Here is a 23,338-nt window from a genome sequence, read left to right as displayed (position 1 = left end):
GTATTTATATATATAATCTTTTGTCTGGTGAAAAAAATTTTCCTGGAACCTAACCCCCCATATTTACATTAATTCTTATGGGGAAATTGGATTTGCTTAACATCGTTTCGCTTAAAGTCGCATGTAAGGCCTGCCCTGTACCGTGAGGAGCAGCAAGGAGGGGAGAGCAGCTCCCATGAGGATGCTACATTCCCCTGCCCTATGTGGATGGAGTCTTGCATCCGCCACCTCCAACGCTGAAGGATGGTATAGCGCCGGCACAGAATCTGTAGTGAGAGACAGCACCAGGCAGCTTATGACCCATATTTCTCAATCAAACCTTCCAGTCTGCTTCCGGAACCACATAACTATGTGCTGGCCTCTATACAGGGTTTGTGGCAAAACACCACCCACCGCTACATGTCATACTCTAATTGTTACTGGTTGGCATTTCTGTGCCTATGTTTAATCCTTACAGGGAGGGGAGGGGTGTTCCATCTCTCTTCCTGAGTTTTTCTACCTCTCTATTTTCATCTCCTATCTCTGAATCCCTCCTAATGCTGCTATATCTTATTTGAGATGAGTTGAACAGAGCTCGGCACGGTATTCCAGCGGAGGATATACCATTGATTTATATTATGGCATTATAACATTATCCCTATTATTCTCTGTTCTGTTCCTAATGAACCCTAACATTGCTGTTCACTTCTTTTCCTCTGTTACCGTTACTGTCCATTGACCTGAGATCTTCACTGAGCAGTCCACAAAAGAAATCCAGGGCTTTCTCCTGAGTTGATACAGTAAATTTAGAACAAAGAAAATTGTAGGAGCAATTCAATTATTTCCTCCGAGGTGGGATTACTTAGCATTTGTCACCACTGAATTCCATCCATAATGAACTTCCCTCTGCTTCTTCCCAAAAGCCAAGTAACACCGCTCTGCCCTGCGTGTTCCACTTCTAAGGCCATGTCTATACTTGAAATGTGATGCCAAACAAAGCTACCTGCTTCCTCCAAACATGGTAGAACACAGTCAGGCTTAGCCACTGGTGGAGACAAGACCAACCCATGTTCAACACCTGATGCAGAAAGCAAGTTCTTTTGGTTTAAAAAAAAAAAAAAAGGGTGAAGACAAGTACTGCAGTAATCCCGCATTAAGTGGGTGTATAAAACAAGTATAGCAAATGCGACGGGATTGCTAGTCTGCATTATCTTAATTATTGTTTTATTTTTAATTATTTTCATTAAAATTTGTATATAATTAATAAATAATTAATGGAGTCTGCACTATTACTTGCACCACCATTTTCTTTGATGCACCAGGATTTACACAAGCAATACATTTCACCCTTTTGCTTCTAGGCACACGTGGATTATATTTATTTTAAAATTTCCATTGACAAATAATCCAGGACATTTACCCACACCTGAGAGAAAGGGTTGGGCTCCATCACTCAGTTTAAGGTTTGCCATCTTTCCCCCATGTTCTCTCCCACTCTGATTGATATCGGAGAGGCAACTTCATGGCAAACCATGATGCCCCGGAATGGAGATCTTAAATTGATGGTTCACCTTTTGCTACACGAGGGGCAGCTTGATTTGGATGCAGGAACGCTGACGTGAGGCAGTCCTCTGGCATTGATACAGAAGCACTGAAATGCCAGAGGACTGCCTCACGTCAGCGTTCCTGCATCCAAATCAAGCTGCATGGCTAAGCAACGATTAGTGCAATGCCCAATCTACATTATGCCCTTCCTTCCTTGCTTCTTTAAAGGCAGCTCAAAAGAGAGAGAGAGTGAGTGTCTGTGTGTGTCTGTCACAGCATGGATGAAAGCAGCTCTTGGAAGGACATGCACATTCCATGGCAGAAAGTCAATAATTACGTTGGAACATAAGTACTTTGGTGTCAGGATTTCAGCATGTCACTCATTGGTAATAAACAGACCTCCCAGAGCTTTCACTGAAGGATGTGTCAGCTCCAAGCAAGGATATTACTTTCCACCACTACAGTGAAAATCACAAGTAGAAATATTGTGTCTGCTGCAGTTGGGAAATGTAGGTAGCAGGAGATCCTCTTGCAGAAACTGACTGTGTTCCCTAGCTCAATCTTTGTTTGGTTTGAAATTCTCTCTGGACTTGTTCCAGCTTTATCCCATCACACACACACCCTCTCTCTCCGATCCCCATATCTAGCATCTAACTGCTGTTCTTTCCCACAATCCCCTGTTCTTTCCCACAATCCCACCAATGCTGGCACAAGAGCCATCTTCTTTGCATCGCCTATCACCTCAAAAGGTTTTCCTCTATCCCTCTGCCTGATCAACTAGCCACCTCTTTCAAATCTCGCTTCACTTCCCTTACTTATTGTAATTGTCTTCCTGTGCTATTCTCTCTGAATCGCATGCTGCATGTAACTGTACTGTGTAATTCCACACAGATCTATTTCTGTTATCTGCTTGGAAATGTAGACCTGCAACCATTAGTAAAGCTGTAAGGCACTTTGTAATACAGATACAACTCTCAAAAGAGACTATTGAATTTACTGAGCATTGGCAGGGGGCTCAGTGCTGAGGAAAGTGCAGTCCCTTCTCCAAATGGCTTACAACCTAAACTAGAGAGACGAGACAGATGAGTCGGACTTTGTTAAACACCAGTCTGGCTCTGGCAAGATATGGTTCCTAGCCTCAAGGTACTTATATGCTACTCACGTGCTTTAAGTTAGGCACATGCTTAAGTACACTGCTTAACTGAGACCTTACTGGTTTATTCTATGCTGAAAGACAGAGAGCACTTTCATTGGGCCAGGTTAGATTTGGGGCACCAGAGACATAATAAAGTGCTGAATCAGATAGGATCCAAACTCCCAATGGCACAAGGTGTGTGTTTGGTTATAATTTTACTCTTTGGCAGATCATTACTGAAAAATGTCATGCAAGAACTGTGTGCACAAACCCCACACCTGCACAGCAAAGGACCCCCTAAAGCATGCAAAACAAGCAACTGAACTTCTAAATTGCCATTTACACATACAATTTAAGCAGCCAACTTTAGAAGTTGGATTCACCCTCCTACGTTAAATAAAAATCAATTGTGAAATGATAGGGAAGGAAAGGGTTCCCTAGGTTTAATCCTATTTAATCTAAAGGACCATTAATATGTAATCTCAGTGACCTAGTGATTTCATGGGAGCCACTCAAATTAATTAGCATTAATTAGTGACAATTAAGACTGCATCAGGACACTTCACCCACCCAAAACCTGAAAAGCCCGGAAAAAAGAAGTTAAGGGGAAAGACTTGTGCATCCCTTTCCCCCTTCATATTGCATATAATGCTGTCAACTACACACTCCAACACTCCATGAGGCTTTCAATTCCATCACCAGCAGCTGCCCGAAAGCAATACATACCCCAACTTCATCAAACTTGCGCTCTAGTGCAAAACCTTACCAGTGACCTCAGCAGTGTTAAGGCACAACAGTTTGCCAAATGCATAGAGTGTGAGACTCTCAAATCTGCAGCTCTGTTGACACAAAGGCATAGGAGGTCATTGCTAAGAATTTCAATCCAGGATGGAGACAGAGCACTAGAATACTTCTGGGTATAGCTGCTGACAGGTAGGTGTTCCTCTCAGGGGTGTGTGAAAAGGACTGGCATCCTCTCTGACTAAACTGTTTTCATGTTTCTTTAGCACTGCAAGTATTAGTGCACAATGCTGGGGGGGGGGGGGAATGTTTTGTGCCTTTTACCTGTAGAACAGAAAACAATAAATGCATTGCTCTCCGATAACATCCAAATCCAAAGAGTGGGGAAAATCCAGGAAGAAACTAAATGAAAAAAAAAAAAACGTGGAAAAATTATTAATGGAATTTCTGTGCTTTCATAACAGCTTCAGCATTTACTTGGGCTACCGCAAAAAGCAATTATGATGCTAATAAAAAAAGGGATGAATAATTTATTATAAATTGTACACAAACTCTTGTCTTCTAACATTCTGGAGGGAAAGCTGAGCTGACTGCGTGCCTATGCAATTATGCTCATATGAAACAGCCCCTCTCAAGCATATGTTTGATGTGGCCACTGGATCAGAAAATGTTTGTAACTGTTTATAATTTTATTTTTTTCTTTTCAACATTTTTTTAGGGAATGTAATTAAAATGGAAGCATAACCTGCTATCTATTTATATTGCACAGTATGTTCAAGATTAGAAACCCTGGACTATATTAACCTAGTTCTTCCCTCTTAATCAGCGCAGGGCACATAAGTATCGTCAATTACACTTTAAGATAAATAGAACACACTTGAATAGTTACACTTCCTCTCCTGCAACAGACTTAATTCATCCCTGGTATAATTCCACTGGCAAATTTGGCCCATTGTCTATCAAGATAACATCTAAACTGGGAGGGGTTGCAAGTGCTTTGGAGGATAGGATTAAAATTCAAAATGATCAGGACAAACTGGAGAAATGGTCTGAAGTAAATAGGATGAAATTCAATAGGGACAAATGCAAAGTACTCCACTTAGGAAGGAACAATCAGTTGCACACATACAAAATGGGAAATGACCGCCTAGGGAGGAGTACTACAGAAAGGGACCTGGAGGTTATAGTGAATCACAAGCTAAACATGAGTCAACAGTGTAACACTGCTGACCAAAACAAAACAACAACAACAAAAGCAAACATCATTCTGAGAGTATTAGCAGGAGTGTTGTAAGCAAGACACGAGAAGTAATTCTTCCGCACTGATTAGGCCTCAAATTGGAGTATTGTGTCCAGTTCTGGGCACCACATGTCAGGAAGGATGTGGACAAATTTGAGAAGGTCCAGAAAAGAGCAACAAAAAGGATTAAAGGTCTAGAAAACATGACTATGAGGGAAGATTGAAAAAACTGGGTTTGTTTAGTCTGGAGAAGAGAAGACTCAGGGTAGGTCTACACTACCCGGTAGTTCGGCGGCAAGCAAATCGAACTTCTGGGTTCGACTTATCACGTCTTGTCTGGACGAGATAAGTCGAACCCGGAAGTGATCGCCGTCAACTGTGGTACTCCAGCTCGGCGAGAGGAGGACCGTGAAGTCGACGAGGGAGCCTGCCTGCCGCGTCTGGACCGAGGTAAGTTCGAACTAAGGTACTTCGAACTTCAGCTACGTTATTCACATAGCTGAAGTTGCGTACCTTAGTTCGAATTGGGGGGTTAGTGTAGACCAGGCCTCAGAGGGGACATGATAACAGTTTTCAAGTACAAAAAAGGTTGTTACAAGGGGGAAGGAGAAAAAAAATGTTCTTCTTAACCTCTGAGGATAGGACAAGAAGCTTAAATTGCAGCAAGGGCAGTTTAGGTTGGACACTAGGAAAAAAAAAAAATTCCTAACTGTCAGGGTGATTAAGCCCTGGAATAAATTGCCTAGGAAGGTTGTGGAATCTATTTCATTGGAGATTTTTAAGAGCTGGTTGGACAAACACCTGTCAGGGATGGTCTAGATAATACTTAGTCCTGCCATGAGTGCAGGGGACTGGACTAGATGACCTCTTGAGGTCCTTTCCAGGCCTATGATTCTATGATCCACTGCTTGTAATGTTACCCTTGTTGTAAGACCACTGGCATTAGAATGGTTATCAAATCTTCTGCGTCAGGGCATAAACCGATTACTGGCAGGAATCAGGGAGGATTCTCTTCCTCTCGGGTATAGCACTGAACAGTTGGTTAAGTGCACTGCCATGCGGTTGTGGGGAGGGGCTCATTCTCCCCTACAGCCTTAGCTAATGGCCATTGCCAAAGGAAGAATATTGGATTTCTGGCCTTAAAATCTACAAAGAGACCATTATGGCGACTATCTAGTCCAACCTCCTGCATAACCCAGGCCAGATCATTTCTTCCAGTAATTCCTGCATCAATCCCACGGCTGGTGGTTGAGCTCGAGTGGGGTTTTTGTTGCTGTTGTTGAGATCAGTCCTGATTTAAAGACTTCAAGTGATGGAGACGCCACGGCATTGCTTGGTAATATGTCCCAATGGTTAATTACCCTCCCTGTTGAAGATCCACACCTTATTGCTAGCCAGAATGTATCTAGTTTCAGCTTCCAGCCCCTGGATCTCATGATGCCTTTGTTTGCCATATGAGAGAGCCCTCTACTCTCAGAAATCTTCTCGCCACAGAGATACTTCCAGAGGGAGGGTAAGTTATTTGGATAGACTGAGCTTCCTGTGTCTTGCCGGTCTGGTCTGTTAAAGCAAATCCTCGGTATTTCTTCAGTGAAAATCAGCGTCCTAGGCCCCAGTTTGATGCACATACGAAGGGATTTGCTGAATCTGGGCCCTCGGGAATGGCGTGATGTAAATCACAGAGAACAGGCAAAGCTCTTTAAAATGAGTTAGTGAAGAACCCAAGATGGCACAGATCAGTTTCACAACCTTGCTCCCCTGGAATTACATCCGCCCCAAACCTAAGTAACGAGGCTATCCGGTTATTATTAAGGATTATGGATCACTGTACTATATATTGCACTGGATTAGGCATCCCACTGCCTTGAGATATCACTACAAAGTATCTACCCCACCAAACCCCCAAGTCTCAGTGCCCTCTTTTTTCAAACGCCACCTCCTTGAAACAATTGATAACGTGGTCCTGTCAGACCGAACCAAGGCAGGTTTCACCTCTTTATTAAATGCAGGTGGGGTCCCCCCTCCCCCAGACAAATCAAAGGTCAATGCCAGTCACAAATGAAATTGAACAGCCATGATAAAAAAAAAAAGGAGGAACGAGAAATTTAAAAAAAAAAGACAGATTTTGGGGACAAATGGCTAGCTCAGGGGAATGGGAATGGGGAGATGCAGGAGAGAGAAAGAGGAAAGTCACTGCTGGCCAGCTGGAATGTGCTGCACACTAGTAGTGAGTCAACTCGCACGAGGGTGATGTGTAATGCTTCCACGTGGTTTCGTTCTAGTTCTTGGCTGACACACAGCAGCCTTATCACAGACGCCACCCACTCCACCGTAGGACTTGATAGGCGGCTCAGGAGGTAGGTCTGAGTTGTCAGAGCCCAGAGATTATCAACTAGAATGAACCGATAAAGGGGGGGAAAGAAAGAGACATTTGCTCCAAAACAAAAGAGGCACAATTCAGTATTTGAATCCTAACAAATTAACTAGGGGGAAGGGGGCACATGAGAAGCTCTATTTTAATAAAGCAGAAGTGTCTGGTTTTGATTTCACAGATGTTAGAAATGTATGCATGCAATCTGGAATTAAACTGGGCTAATCTAAACCGTATATACAAACCACCATTTGGACTGCCTCTGCAAGCCTCCGAGTCAATTCACAGCTCATTTTTCCAGTTAAAGTTCAACAAGCTTCAAATAAACCTTAGAGGGGGAAAGGATTTTGTTAGTGTCGAATGTAATTTACTATTAAATAAGTCCTCACATGAACTGCAATAAAATTCAATTCATCATAATTTGTAAAATGTAAATTTTTTTTTAATAATTAAAACGATCTTGCAGTGAAGCGTCTTTATGCTGCATGTGCGCTCATTTGTTAAAATCTGATTATGTTAATATGGCATTGCCTTTACTGCATTTAAACACAAAAACTATGTCCTATGGGACATTAAATTTCTTCATTTAATCCACAAGAGACAGGAAACCCAGAGAAACGAGCATCCATCCAGCAGCCACTGCCACATACCAGCAAAATCAACATTAAAAAGGACAGGCCCAAAATAGGCCTTTACATAGGCACCGACTCTGTGGGTGCTCCAGGACTGGAGCACCCACAGGGAAAAATTAGTGGGTGCTCTGCACCCACCGGCAGCCAAGCTCCCAGCACCCCCACCTCACCTCCTCCTCCGCCTCTCCCCTGAGCGCGCTGCGTCCCCACTCCTCCGCCTACTTCCCAGCACTTGCCACCGCCAAACAGCTGTAGCAAGCTCTGGGAGGGAGGGGGAGGAGCGGGAACTTGTGCTCAAGGGAAGAGGCAGGGCCAGGGCAGGGATTTGGGGAAGGAGTCAAAAAGGGGCAGGGAGGGGGCAGAGTTGGGGCAGGGATTTTGGGGAAGGGGTTGGAATGGGGGCGGGAGGGGGTGGGGCAGGGATGGAGTCGGGATGGGGACAGGGGGGGGATGGAGCACCCACCGGTGCCAGTAGAAGTCGGCGCCTATGCCCATTTAGTCAATGCGTCTTTCCTCCTGTACATGCTGCCACACCGGATACTCATAGCTGATCACAAGGGCCAGGTTTTGCACACTAGTTTGTTGTGACAAAGAGGAAGGACAGCTCCATGGTTAGGATGCTAGCCTGGAACTCAGGAGATCCAGGTTCAGTTCCCTGCTCTGCAACAGATTTCCTGTCTGACCTTGGGCAAGTTACTTAGTCTCTTTGTATCTCAGCTCCCCTCCGTAGGGAAGGGAAAATGAGACTGCAGGGGTGTTTGAGGCACTCAGACACATTATAGGAATAAGTACCAGAGATAAACTCTTGCCCTTCTTAGCCCCAGCAGTTAGGCTATATTCAAAGCCTTTTCACATGAGTCTGATATTTGCTTGGTGCAATCCTGTTTATTTACAAAGAATGAACACAATCTCCTGTTTCCCTGAGCACAGCAGGGACAAACAGCAGCAGGCAGTTTCACTGCTCACAATTCCAAGCCAGCCTTTCCAGGCATTACTCTGCCCAAAAGAATTTCTCTCGCTTGGCTTTCTCTCAGGGCCATGCTACCAGTGCTTCTATGGCTTTCTCCTCACTTTTCTGGCCGTTTTCTGCTTCTGACACACAGCTGCAATCCTATCAATGCCCCAGTCCCTGTATTTGCAAACAGTTCCCAGGAAAACCCTTCTTATTCTCCTTGAGTTAGTTCTTCCTCGGGCCTTTCATGTGGCCAGTGCCGTGGGTGGTGGCTTCCATGGTTTCTGCTATCTTATTCCATAAAAGGAGCTTAATTGCTTCTTCTACTTAGCCAGAATCAAGGGTAGCCAGCATTCCCACCAGCTTCAGAGAGGTCTGTGATTGTGCATAAATCAAAGACACACTTAATCACAGCTGCCAACACCCTCCAACATAACAAGTTAGATCAGGAGCCCTGGTTTGCGCCAACAGGTCTATTATAGGTAAAATGGGAGTGAACAAAGTTGATGCAGTTGATAGCCCCAGTCCTGCAATGAAATCACTAGAGGCAGACCCTCGCTCCCACAGAGCTCCATTGGGACTCGGCCTGGATACAGAGGTTCACCCATGCGAACTAGGCCTGAAGCTAGGTACAATTCCAGTTAATTTACACTTTTCTTGGGTTGAACTCACCACATTCTCTCTGGACATCAATCTCAGCCACTGGAGTAAACTCAAAGGGAACCAGACCGCTTATTATAATCCCCCGTCCAAAGGCATCACCCTTCCCAAAAAATCAGGCAAATAGCACCGAGCTCTGCAAAATGCCCAAGTCAATGTTTATTTTACTTTACATACATTCTTCCAACACATAGAAGCTTAAATAAATCCAGTCAGATATACATGGCCTTAATGCATTCCAAAAACACAGGAATCCTCTCTCCTCCTTTCATAGCAGCCGATCTTGGACGGGGTCAGCAAAACAAGATTATTCTCATGGAAGGTATCGGAGTCCTACTCCTTGAGTAATTATTTCCAACAATGTTCACAAAGGAAAGCCCACCAGTAGACTATACCTTCATGGCATTACACAACAATCTAACACTGATGTATGTACATTGCACTGAGGCGTAACCAAAGCACACCCAACTCGGACACAATTTGCCCCAAATGAATTGATGTATAGGAACTTTCATAATCGGACAAGCCAAAGTCCACTGTGATATTTCTAATCCATGTGTGTTGGCATTTTTTAAAAATAAAGATAGGTAGCATTTTCTTCCAAATAGCGCTACAAAACTCAACTATCCTTCCAGTCTATCTGTTAATTTATAGCCAGTGATGGAGATACCAAAGCCAAGTTTGAGTCAGACAAGCATCCAGAAATTTGCTCTTTGCTAGTTATAAAATCAGCAAACTCATCAGATAGCTGATCTTCACTGGGCTCCTGGAATAAATTACCGTACTGTACATCTTTACAATTGAGTGCTGAAAATGTCACAGATTAGCGGCTGGTTGGTTACTTTTCCAAAGCTTTTCCCAACTATATTTCTTCCAACCAGCACACAATGGAATATTTCGGATGTTTCATACTGACTGGGAAGATCAGCCATTGTACTTAGCAGAAGATATAAAGAGGACATGACAGACACATGTACATAGGTTATTTGGTTGGGTTGTTTTTTTTTTTTTTAAGAATAGCGGCGAAGAGTCTTTGTTACGCAAATATGAAATCATGGATCAACAGCAATCTCAGTGCCAGGGAAAGCTTAGAAAATATTTGTCTGTTCCTGGTATGTCAACACTCCAATGAAACACCCGCGGCTGGCCTGAGTCAACTAACTTGGGCTCACGGGGCTTGGGCTGAAGGGCTGTTTAATTGTGATGTAGACATTCGAGCTGGAGCCCAAGCTCTAGGACCCCTCCCCCGCTTGTGGGGTCCCAGAGCCCAGGCTCCAGCCTGAGCCCAAACACCCACACTGCAACCTTAGCGCGAGTCAGCCGACTTGGGCCAGCCATGGGTTTTTAACGGCAGCGGAGACAGACCCTTAGTTGCAGACCCCATTGCTGAGGTATGCGAGCATTTTGCACATTAATGCATTTATCTTTACATTCCCTTGCAAGGTGAGAAGTGTTATCCCCATTTTACTGATGGGGAACTGGGCACAAACAGATTCAATGATTTGCCCAGGGTCACGCAGGGAGCCTGTGATAGAACAAGGAATTCAACCAAGATCTCCTGATTACCAGCCCAGTGCCTTAACCACAAGACCCTCCTTATTCTGTGATATAGTTAAACACAGCACTATTTACCACTATTTTCCCGGCGGCACGGCACTCGGGGGGGCGTGTTTCGGCGACATGACACTTGGGGGGGTGTTTCGGCGAGGCGGCAATGCGGGGGGTGTTTTGGCGCTCGGGGGATGTTTCGGTGGGGCGGCACTCGGGGGGGTGTTTCAGCGGCGCGGCGCTCAGGGGGTTGTTTCGATGGCGCAGCACTCGGGGGGGGTGTTACGGCAGGGCGGTGCTCGGGGGGGGTGTTACGGCAGGGCGGGGCGGCACTGGGGGGTGTTTCGGCAATCGGGTGGGTGTTTCGCCGGGGCGGCGCTCTTTTTTTTTTGCTTGGGGCGGCAAAAAAGTTAGCGCCGGCCCTGATTACTGCAATGCAACACATATTTACAAGAAGAAGTCAGCAATATAAAATATACTCGTTTATTTCTTAAATATTTTTGCCGTTGTGGATCAAATAGCTGGCACTATTCTCAAACTGCCTTCTCCTTATTAACCTTTCCTTTCACTGTAAACACCACGGGTTGCACCTTCACCACAGCTTGTTGCCATGAAATTAGGATACGCCATCCTGAACCATCATTAGATGGTCAGATACAGGAAGAAGCTTTTATTAAAAATAAAAAATAAAAGCTTTTATTAAAAATGTACTTTGATGGACTAAAGATAATGCATTAAATATATTCAACGAACAACCATGAAAAAGAAAGGAAATTTTAAAAAAATCAGTGTTTTCCCCCTAGTTCATTCTATTGAAGTATTTGGCTTCTTTCCATTTGCACTGTGAAAACTTTGATGACAGAGGCAATTTCCAGACACTGTCAGCAAAACTGATGCTTATGAGGAAGAGTAGCATTATATCTATAGATCTGGAAATAATTGAGATTTCATATGAGAGACTCTCCAAAGACTTACATATGGATAGAAGAAACTCCAAAGGGTTAATATAACTAGAGGTAGGCAAATGGTGACTCTCTTTATCAAACTTACTGTTCCTCTATTCCACGCCTCTACAAATGACATGCATCCCCTCTATAATATACCCAGTTGCTATCCCCAAACAAGGCATCTATCCTGAGCCATGCAGTACAGCTGCTGTTGTTTTGACAGAATCTGTTTGTATTTCAACATTGGGCCACAAATGTAAATACTTTCACATACTAAATAGAGTGATTACACTTTATTAAAGACTGGAAAAAAGCTTAAAGCAGCATGTGGTTCATAGTAACAGGTCCGTCTTGTTTACAAAAACAGTTGCGGACTTTCCAAAACTGCTTCTACCACATAAAAGGATTCTATTATCTCTCATCATCATCTCTTGTCTGGACACCAGAGGGCAGTGTGCTGTAGCAGAGGGGATAACACACACAAATTAATCATGCACTACAAGGGAAAATACTTGTGCTAGCCCCAAATAATTAGACCTTCTCTGGGTAAACTAATTATGTTGCTAGAATCAGAACTGCCAATTAATTCAGCATTTTCATATCTTAAACTATTCTCCACTCCAGTGATCACAATTCCCAGTCTGATTTCCATTTGCAGTCAGGCCGTTTATTTCACCACAATTATCAATATTATCATTTTCAAGATTACTGCATTGCAGCTGACTTGCATTTAGACAGAAAATGAACTCTGCATATTTTGCTACAGGAATCAGCCATGCAGAAACCAATGGTTGTACATGTGGTGCTGAGAATTTCAAAAGGTTCAAAGATTTGATTCTGTCTGGATAAGAAACCTAACATTTGAATACTTATTTGACTCTTAACCAAACTGATCTAAGCCTCTCTGGTCAAATTCAACACGGATATCAATGTTACAAATCGGGGGCCTTGGAATGATACCAGGGATGAATTTGTAAACAGGTGAGAAAAAAGGTATCAGTAGTAAGTAGCATACTTTGTCCTGATTTAACATCCAGTGGGTGTGAAAAGTTAGTGCAGAAGGGGTGGAAGGAGGGATGTAGCAAGAAAAACGACTAACGGGAAGGTGTAATGCAAAGCAGGGACACACAGAGAGAAAATAAATATAGGGCCAGATTATGATCTGAGTTGCAACAATCCACCTAACTTCACTGAGTTGAGTAGTAACTTGTTAGTTTTGCCAGGAAAAATCTAACCAGACTTGGCTCCCAAAAGGTACATCCTCCTGTTGGCTGCTTTACCTGTGACACACTCCGTCTGCCACAGCATGTAAACTGCACATGTTTTGCACTCCCACTTTAGCTCACCCAATCATCGTGAATTGGAAAACTCTTTTTTAAACCTGTCAAGTCCCAATTTGAGGCTCCTGTGTTTCTCTAGCAACAACTGTTGACAGCAGCTGCCCTCCTTACCCTGCCCTAGATTGTTGTGATGGGGAAGCAGAGCCATAGACCGAAGCCATGAAATGTAAGTAAAAGGGGAAATGATTCCCCACTCATTTGCTTTAACAGAAGTTTACATACAAAAATGTAAAGCTATTGTGGTTGTTACAAACACAAACTAGTTGCTACAAGTCTCTGTTATTCATGGCAGCCAGTTACTCACCCGAGCCACATACTTTCATTTCTGTCGCAGCCGTGGTGATCAAAGCTTGCTCAGTTAGGAGTCTCCCCAACTTTTTCCGTTTGCTAGTTGCCCACAAACATTCGTAAACATTCAACACATCTATCTGGTGAGTTATAAGAAGAGCATTCCAAAATGGCCGTGCGAGCACTTTCGATGTAAATCCTCTTGTGAATATTTATTCGCACAAGTACACGCTGTACTCTTGCTTTCCCATAAATGTTCCTGCCAATGCAATCTTGTTCATCTGAATCGATTGGGGAATAAGCATAGAAAAGAGAGTCACAAATACCAGGAAAGCAGATCAGCGGTTTCTATGTGGAAGAATATTCACTAAGCGTGACATTGACTCTTATGCAAATGGATGGCTCAGTGCTTGTGCACCACAGATGTCCCACATTAAAGAGACGCATAGCTCTTATGCTGGCCCTCTGCAAAGGGGCGAATTTTACCCAGATGATTTTTTCTTGTTGCTTTATTCTTGCAGCTCTACTTATTTCTATGTTAACGGGGTTATAAATAATGTACAGTAATAAATAACACCAGGAAGGGACACATGAAAACTATCACATGCGTAGGTGAAGTACTTCAGTATGGCTTAACTGCACAACCAGAACTTCACACACCTCCCAGGGTCTGTGCGGTCACTTGAGAACGTGATACAGCCCTCACTTCAACGTGATGAAAGGAGACTGAGGATTGGGATGACAAGAATTGACAAGATTTCAAGTACTTTAGAAATGTAGGATTTCTCGAGACACGTGCAGGGCTTTTCCTCTTCCACACATTAGATTTATGATAAGAAGCATCTGGGAAGTCTATGGGGCTCTGCACAGGCACAAGACGCCATCCCTGCACAGCAGCTTGCAAGAAGTGGACCAAAATTAGCAGACAGGGACTGAGGGGGTTATATGGCCCTGTAACAGGGCACCTCCATCGCCATCCTCTGATGCCCCAGACACCTCTCAGACTCTCCAGCAAGTGGGAATATAAAGACAGGTTTCAGAGTAGCAGCCATGTTAGTCTGTATCCGCAAAAAGAACAGGAGTACTTGTGGCACCTTAGAGACTAACAAATTTATTAGAGCATAAGCTTTCGTGGACTACAGCCCACTTCTTCGGATGCATATATGGGCTGTAGTCCACGAAAGCTTATGCTCTAATAAATTTGTTAGTCTCTAAGGTGCCACAAGTACTCCTGTTCTTCTTTTTGGGAATATAAATACACTCCCATGAAACATAGGTGCTGGAACTAGGGGGGCTGCAGCACCCCCCGGCTTGAAGTGGTTTCCATCATAAACAGGGTTTACAGGTTGGTTCAATGGCTCTCAGCCTCCCCACTCTACACATTGCTCCAGCGCCCCTGATATGAAATTGCCATCGCCCGCACCAATACAGGCTTGTGTAGCAAAGGTATTTACAGTGTTTCTTGCCCTTTAGCCCAGGGGTTCTCAAACTGGGGGTCGGGACCCTTCAGGGGGTTGCGAGGTTATTACATGGGGGGTCGCGAGCGGTCAGCCTCCACCCCAAACCCCGCTTTGCCTCCAGCATTGATAATGGTGGTAAATATATAAACAAGTGTTTTTAATTTATATGGGGAGGGGGTCGCACTCAGTGGCTTGCTATGTGAAAGGGGTCACCAGTACAATAGTTTGAGAAACACTGCTTTAGCCCTTTCCCACCGGGCCAGAGAGAAACAGAGGTCTCCCTTCCTTAGGATCACAGCGCACACTGAGCTCAGCTAGCCCAGGTCCACTCTCCCCCCTTGCCTTCCTGTTTCTTCTTTTACACCCCTTAGCTGATGCTAATTGGTTCATCAGCCCCCCCAGCCTGAATGGCTAATTAGCTGCCTATCCCCAATCAGCCTGCTCCAGGGGAACCGACTGGTGCCTTGCTGACCAGACAGCTGACTCCCCTGTTAGGGCATATGACGGTGCTGGAAACTAACAAGAAGATTCTAAGGACACCCTTGTTAATAAGGAAATAAGGATTCCTTTCTGGAGACACCCCGAGGCCTGTCCCACATTCATCGCGTCTCATTGACATTGAATAAATTAATTAACACTGTTGTTCTTGTCTCCTGGATGGATGGAAGGGGGCGCTTGATTTGCTCAGAGGCCACATCCCTTTGGCATTTTCCATGACGACAATCTAGCTCTCAACTGCACACACCCTGCTGCTCCTTTCCATTGCAGTGAAAGTTAGTTTATCCCTGGTCCATTCAGCAACACTGCAGGTGTATTCTACTTGATTATTTCTGGTATAGTCAGCACCATTCAAGGGCAGTCAATTATTGGCCTCTGGTACAGGGGGCAGAGCACTGAACAGGGAACAGGAGGGTCTGGTTCAGACACTGACCTGCCGTGCGATCTCCTGTAACTCACTTCACCTCTGTGCCTCAATTTCCCTATCTGAAAAGAGGGTTAATTATACTCACCTTCTTTTGTAAATTGCTTTGAGGCCTACAGATGAAATACTATATGAGAGCTGAAGAATGAAACATTGTATCACTCACTAAAATTATTTTAAAACTAGCATTTATCATCAATTAATATCACAAAGGAAAATAAAACGAGCAATTTCTACTGCACCAATTAAAAAGCAACTCCATGGTAATTTTACTTTGAATCATGACCATGAGAGGGTCTATCAGGCCTTCCTGCCCCCTGCTGGAGGCCCTGGTGCCCTGACACCTTATGCTCAAAGAAAACCTGCTCAGACCAGATTGCCAACAAGACAGTCCTCCAGGGGCATAGAAGGGCCTGAAGGAAACACTGACCAATCAAGAGCCAGCAGGCCAGTTAAGAAGGCTCACTTGCATCTCCCCAGGGGCAGAGCTGGGGAAGACTGGAGCAGAGAAGTTTGTCAGTGCTAGCACAGAACCCCAAGGGTAGGTCAGAGCCTTGCCTCCAAGCACTACAAGGAAGTGTTTGCATTTGAGATTTTGTTTCTTTATGCAAAGGCTCAGACAGCCAAATCATGAGTTGCTAGTCTCTCAACAACTGAATAACAAAATGACGCCGAGCTGATGGCATAGGCCACCCTGCTCCAAGCAGGTGGCCAATACTTACAGAGTAAGGTGGGGATGCCTGCAGTACCCACCTGCCACAATGACAAATTGAAACAAACTGTTTAATAATAAAAGGGTTCCTGCTTAATTAACACAATAAAAAGCAAAATATAACACACATAGGTTTGGGTGATGTGTCTCTTTAGCAGGGACGGCTCCAGGCATCAGCGCACCAAGCGCGTGCCTGGGGCGGCAAGCCGTGAGGGCAGCAGTCAGGCTGCCTTCGACGGCGGTCCGCCGGTCCCGCAGCTTCGGCGGCAGGTAAGCCAAAGGCTCAGGACCGGCAGACCTCCCGCAGGCACGCCGCCAAAAGCCGCCTGACTGCCGTGCTTGGGGCAGCAAAATACATAGAGCCGCCCTTGGTCTTTAGTATACCAATACAGTTTATAGAACAATTGAACATCTGCAATTGTCAGCTAGGAAGACAGATACACTGGCCACTTTATTGCAGATAAAGAATTGGGATAAAACCAATGGGCTCCATGCACCTCACATACACCAGAAATACAACGTCCATTGAAGTCAACAGGAATCCTTCCAATGATTGGATGGGTTCTCTAAGCCACGAGTAACGCTGCTGAATTTGATGAAGATATACTGGGGTAAGTGAAAGCAGAATCAGGCCTGGCATTTTAATGTAAATAAAATGAAAGAAATAAATACCCGGTTCAGGACTTCTGGAGAGGACTTCATTCAGGATGGACTCGGTGCTTGGAATCGATAGGCCACCTAAGACAGGAAAACAAAGAAGAGAGGGGGGCAAATAATTTAAAATAAAAAGTGACCAGCCCCCCTCCACCAAACAACTTTCCATCGAACGATTTGTGATCAGTCTTCCCCACTTTTCAATAACATGTTGAGTTTTTTTTTAAATCAGGGAATCTGTTTCATAATGTGAAAAACAAAAAAACCCAAGAAACGGTTTTTATAACAATGTGAAATACTCAGTGGCCCCCCAAAAATCTATGTTTTAAAACAAAAGTATCTATCTATTAAAGTGAGCAGCCTATTTGGAGTGAAATCCAAAGTTTTCAAAAACTTTGCTTAACTATCAAACATTTGATATTAATAAAAGTCTGGTTAACGTATAAATGTATTTACATCTCAAGTTATAGCTATCCATACATATAATAGATGGATCTCTTTTCAAGCACCTTTACCCCACTTTTCCGGTGCCTTCTGAGTTCTGCTGAGAGTAGAAGTGAAGGAGAAAGGCTGTTTCCATTTTATTTTTAACCTGGTCAATACCAGAAAATATCAGGAATATTGCAAGAGAAGTTGAAATAAACATCCCGAAAGTCGGGGGCTTGAGTTTCATTTACAGTAAAGCCCCTCTACATATTGGAATTTACTCCCGTTTTTCCAGAATAGCCACTGCTGTAGTGTACCCGAGAAGGAAGGTCTGGATTCTTAACCCAAATTAACATCTCACATTTTGTATATTCTCCCATTGCTATTTTCACGTCTCTATAAATAGTTCTTCAGGCCACCAGTTTCTCCCTGCTGGTCCCTAATGCCCAAGGAAAGGTCCTGCATCCATCCTGGGGGCTTCCCTAATTTATCAATGGTTAGCAAGCCCAGTGTGGCCAACTCATGATTTTATCACGAATCTCACAATATTCAATGTGTTTCATAAATCCTCAGTGTCCGGAGGCATGTGATTAGGTGGAAATCTCAGCTTCATGAAAATAAAAAAGTAAGTTTCCAAGCCTCGTGGCTGTGGAGAAAAGCCTGCAAACATGAAACAAGGGCACCTCTAAAGGCTCAGAAGCCAGAAGGCAAATAAAATAACCAAAAAAAAAACCCCATAAAAATTTATTTATTAAAAAAAAATCTCATGATTTTTAGCTCCTGATTCATGATTTTTATGTGGCTGTGGTTGGCAATACTGCAAACCCTTTTGACTCATGACATGCGCCAGGGGAATCCCAGTGTGTCACTCCACCTTTGGGAGTGCTTCTGCAAAAATGAGATGCCAGGTTTTATGAAATGTCTGGAAGAGAACATGTCTTCCCATTCATTACAGCCATCAGAGAGATTTGTCAGTGCATCTATGGAAAGAGAAGGTTATTGCACAATAAACAACATGAAACCTCCTGTTAAAATATGGCAAATGTTTTTGAAATTGTGCAAAGAATGTTTAAAGATAAATATTTATGAGTTTTGATGAACTGCAGTTCTGTGCTAACGAAATCAAGACTTAAGAAATGTGCTTGAACTGTCCTTTATCCAAGCTGAATGAGACTTTAATGAAAATCTTACTATTCAAAAAGGCAATTTATATAATGTTCTGATGGCAGCGAGATTGCGCATGGTGGTAAATCGCATACAGATACGTGGAGCTTTGAGTAACCCTTTGCTCTGCTGTGCAGAAAAACGCTAACAAAATCGTGTTGACTATTTCAGTCTCTTTTTCCAGTCCAAACAGCACCACATGTACTACAATAGGGTGCATTTTTGTTAACAGTATCCATGAGCAGATGGTACCTGGGCTCAGGTTAACCCCAGTGAACAAAGGGTTAACTTTAGCTCAGTTTCCCCTTTCCCAGGTGCCCAAGGGAAGGAATATTTGTCAACTGCTTAAGACACAGATGTGGAGGAGACACAAAGGCCTTAGGACACTGGGCTGGGGAAATTTCGTTACTTCTTGTCTCAGGAACCTCCCTCCTGATTGCCTGTGTTTTGCTTCTCTTGAACCAGCCCAACAGCTTGCAATGACAAACACAGTATCAAACTCAAGGACAGAGAGGCTAGAAGCACTGGGAAGCTTAATTCCTTAATGTTCCAATAAAAGCACTTCGAGATTTGCAGATGGAAGATGCTGTAAGTACAAAACAGCATCAAGTCCAATTTCCAGACAGTTGTTCCGGTAGATTCCAGGGCCAGGACTCTTCCCTAGACACCATGAGTGTCCCACCCAGTAAAAGATATTCCAGATATTCAATATAAATGTCCTTTGGATTAAATTACACTCCCCTAGTACAAATAAAACAGATAGGAAGCGGCTGCCTATGACTCTTACAATCTTATTCTAAAACACCTGCACTTCAAAAAGACTAAAACAGAAAAACTGCTCATCCCAAGAAAACACTTGTCTTATTGTGACACACAGCACCCCATGTGCAGCGTCTTTTAGAACCGTCTGACAAACTGATACCCTAGATCATGGGTCCATGAATAGACAGCCCATCCATTCTTAAAATGGTTGATAAGCTCTTCATTGCTGACCGCCTAACCTCCTGAAATGATCAGCTAGTACGATAAAAACCACCTGGTGGCAAACTTGAACACAAATGGCTTTTTGGGATGTGGGCGGGACCTTGACAGACTGCACATCTTCAAAATCCATTTTGCTAACAGATAGAACCTCACTAGAGTCAAACCTCCACCCAAGCAACTAAAGCAAGATTTCGGTCAGCGGCCGCTCACAGGAATGGATATATTATTCAGTGGCACTTCCAAAGGGGGTTTTGACTAATGGGGTGTTTTATACAGAAACTGGCAACTGCTGCCTTTCGCAACCCAATACTTCTTTGAAGGTCAAAGAGACGAAAAAAATCATGCTCCAAAAGGTCTTTAAAAGTATGTGGAAAAACAAGGCTGGCTTTACCCTTATAAAAAAGAAACGTTGCAATATGTAATATGTGTTAAAGCATTTTAAAAGGAGATAAGCAGCATTATTGCCGTTTTATGTATGGGGGAAACTGAGGCAGAGAGAAGTAATGTGACTGGCCTAAGGTTACAAATCAGGTCAGCAACAGAGCCAAAAACAGCACCCAAATTTTTGTAATCCCAGAACCATGCTCTAACCACTGAGCCACACTGCTTCTTCAGTCACTCCCTAAACTGGAGTGAGTCAGAGAGTTACAGTAGAATACAATTTTATTTTATTTTTATAATGGAGGTCAGCATAGGTACATTCCTGTAGTCCCACATTTAAATGGGACGTCCTTTGTAGGATGGGAGGCTGGCTTCTCTTCCCAGTTCTCTGAGGCTTGGTTCCAGGACATGGGAACCTAGCTGAATTTTTTGTTGTGACTAGAGTCGCAACTTTTTTGACAAGATTTTTTTTGGGGGGTGGAAAAATGCAGTTTTGTTGAAGCCGCCAAGTTTTGGAGACCTATTGGTTCTGACAATGTTTTCAGTGGGAAGGTTTCTGTATTCCGAGGTGGGCTCTTCAGTCACTTCCAGAGAGAAACCCACCCGAATCGAAAACCTGACCTTTTTGAGCCAAAACTGGCTATTTCAACACAATTCAGTTCCATGAAGATAATCGAAAGGTTTCGAGTTTGTTCCAATGCGGAACAAAAACAAATTTCGAAACCTCGAAAGCTGCTGTCAAATTTACTTCTTGTCCTCCAGCCAACTCCAGCTTTGAGCGTGGTATCAACGCATCCTGCTGAAACACTGGTACGTTGAAGACAAAGGAGCCAAAAGTGCTGCTGAGCGAGTCTAGTGTACCAGGAGTCAACTCCACATCCTGCAATAGGGCGACACCCCACTCCCGCCCCCCACACACACACCTTTCTCCTGGTCCTCAAGTCAAGGAGCTCAAGTATTTGGCAAGTGTTATGTGCTAGGGCTAGTGGGGGGAAAAGGTAAGTGCAGGCTATGTCAGCATCTTCTACCAGGCATCTGATAAGAACCTAGGATGTTTTATGCTGTGCTAATGTTTTTGATGGCCCCTCACACTTAAGCCAATGCCGGAAAGATTTACTTTCCAGAGACTTCTAAGAAAGCCAGCCATTGAGGGGAGAAATGGGTTCAGTTCCCAGATCTGACACAGTCTCCCCGTGTTCCCCTGGGCAAGTCACTTCATCACTCTGTGCCTCAGTTTCCCCACCTGTAAAAATGGGGATACTATGGCTACTTTTCTTTCATCTTCTGTCTATCTTGTCTAATTACACAATAAGCTACAAATAACAAGGACAATGCTGTATTCTGTGGAAGAAGACAAGGCAAAGGCACTTGTCATTGTAAAGGGAGTATTCGAACAGATGTGCGAGAGCAGCAGCCAGTTTTGCTTCACACATTTAGCAGAGATGTGTTCACGCAGGGAAAGCATGCACAGCCCAGAGCCCAGCTCCACCCATCAGGTACCTCTGCAATGAGGACTGTCCAGAGAATACTAAAGTGCATTTACTTGTACAAGGGAAATGTCAGAACTGTCGGGGGAGCAGGGCGATACTAAGGGGGGGAGTGGGAGAAGAGTGAGCTTGGGAATTTCATTACAATTCGTGACACGGGTTGACTCTTCATTTAGGTGATACCAGAAGTTCTGCAAGATCCAGGGATGATCAAAACTGGGTTTGGTTTGATTTCATCTCCAGTTGATTCTGCTCCATTTCAAACCTCTGGGAGCAAGTTGAGTCCTAGCCTAAGCAGGCTCAAATCCTATGTTCTCCAGAATTGCAGCCATTTACTCCTGGGCTCAGTCTGGTTCTTTGAAGTAATCTCTCTCCAGCCAGTTTTGAGAACTGCTCAGCACCCACCATCTCCCCACTGTTCTCGACAGCAGCCTGAGCGGTGGTACCTCCTAACAGCACCGTGTCCCGTAGCACCTTGCTACGGCCTTGGTTTAGTTCTAATTCAGCTGCATTGTTCCTCTCTGAAATGCTCACTGCGGGGGAGTTTACAAGGCAGTCCAAACTCACCGTTCCTTTGATGCCTGGGCAGAGCGAGACCATCCAATGAAATGGTTACATCAGTTTACCCTTTGTGAGCTGGTGACCCCCTTTGGACTTACGAAAAAAATTGCAACCTCCTTCTTCCTTAAGCTGGGGCTTCAGCCCCGCCGCCCGGGACTCACGCCCAAGCCCGAGCCCCGCCATCAAGGGCTGAAGCATGTAGTTAAGCTGTGGGGGGGGGGTCCCATGCAATTGCCCTGTTTGCCACCCCCTAACACTGGCCCTGCACTTGCGACAAAGTTGAGAAACACTGGATTACATGAGACTGTGCCTGCCGCTCTTGGCATTCCAGAATTGTTAACAACGAAGCACCAATGCTACTGCATCATTCCCGCCTGCCACTGGTTTCCAAGGGCCAAACCCACAGTTATATATATTTTTAAATAAATAAATAATCATGTTTTGTTCCAATTTTGGGCAGGGATTTGTTTTCATGTAACCAGATCCCTATAAAACTTTTGTGCCAATGGAAAGTCCAGGTTAGGTAGGGAAATCAAGGCTAGGTTTACTTAGGAAGGAGATCCCACCACACTAGCAGTAGACACAAAAGGAGAGTTGGTTGGGAATTATTTGACTAATCGTTTTTCATCAAACGTTGATGCATCCAAACCAAAACTGTCTGCGAAACAGTGTCCGTCTCAATCTATTTCCCAACTCGAAAAAGAGTTGAGGAAAAAGTTTTGACATTGTCAAAATGAAACATGTTGGAAATGAAAAATTCCTATTTTCCAGTTCAAAATGACTGCTTCAAAATGTAACCTAGTTAGACTGCAACAAAGGTTTTGAAAAGGTCAAAATTCAACACAAAGCATTTTGAAATGATCTCGGCAGGCCAGGCAACTGGGAAGGTGATGTGGCCAGCTACGGTTTGAGCCAATTAAACACATCCCAGCTGCAGCCTCTGCCAGTGACTCTCCCCCGGAGGAAATTAAAGCTGCTCTCCTCCCATCAAAACCCACAGACATGCCCAGTCAGCGGTACATTACACCTGTGTCTGATCATCCACCCGATATTCCAGGAAGCCCTTGGTAGTCGTATTTCTAGCAATGGGAATTCAAGAATCAACATCGCCCCTTTCTCTAAAGAACGTTTGGCATGTTTAATCTGGGAATATATGACAAAAATTACATTGCCAAGAGTATGGTCTCTGCCGAAAGCTAAAAACTAGCT

Source organism: Chrysemys picta, chromosome 14 (genome assembly GCF_011386835.1).
Source record: "Chrysemys picta bellii isolate R12L10 chromosome 14, ASM1138683v2, whole genome shotgun sequence".
NCBI classification, from domain to species: Eukaryota; Metazoa; Chordata; order Testudines; family Emydidae; genus Chrysemys; species Chrysemys picta.
This window is presented reverse-complemented; position numbering follows the sequence as displayed.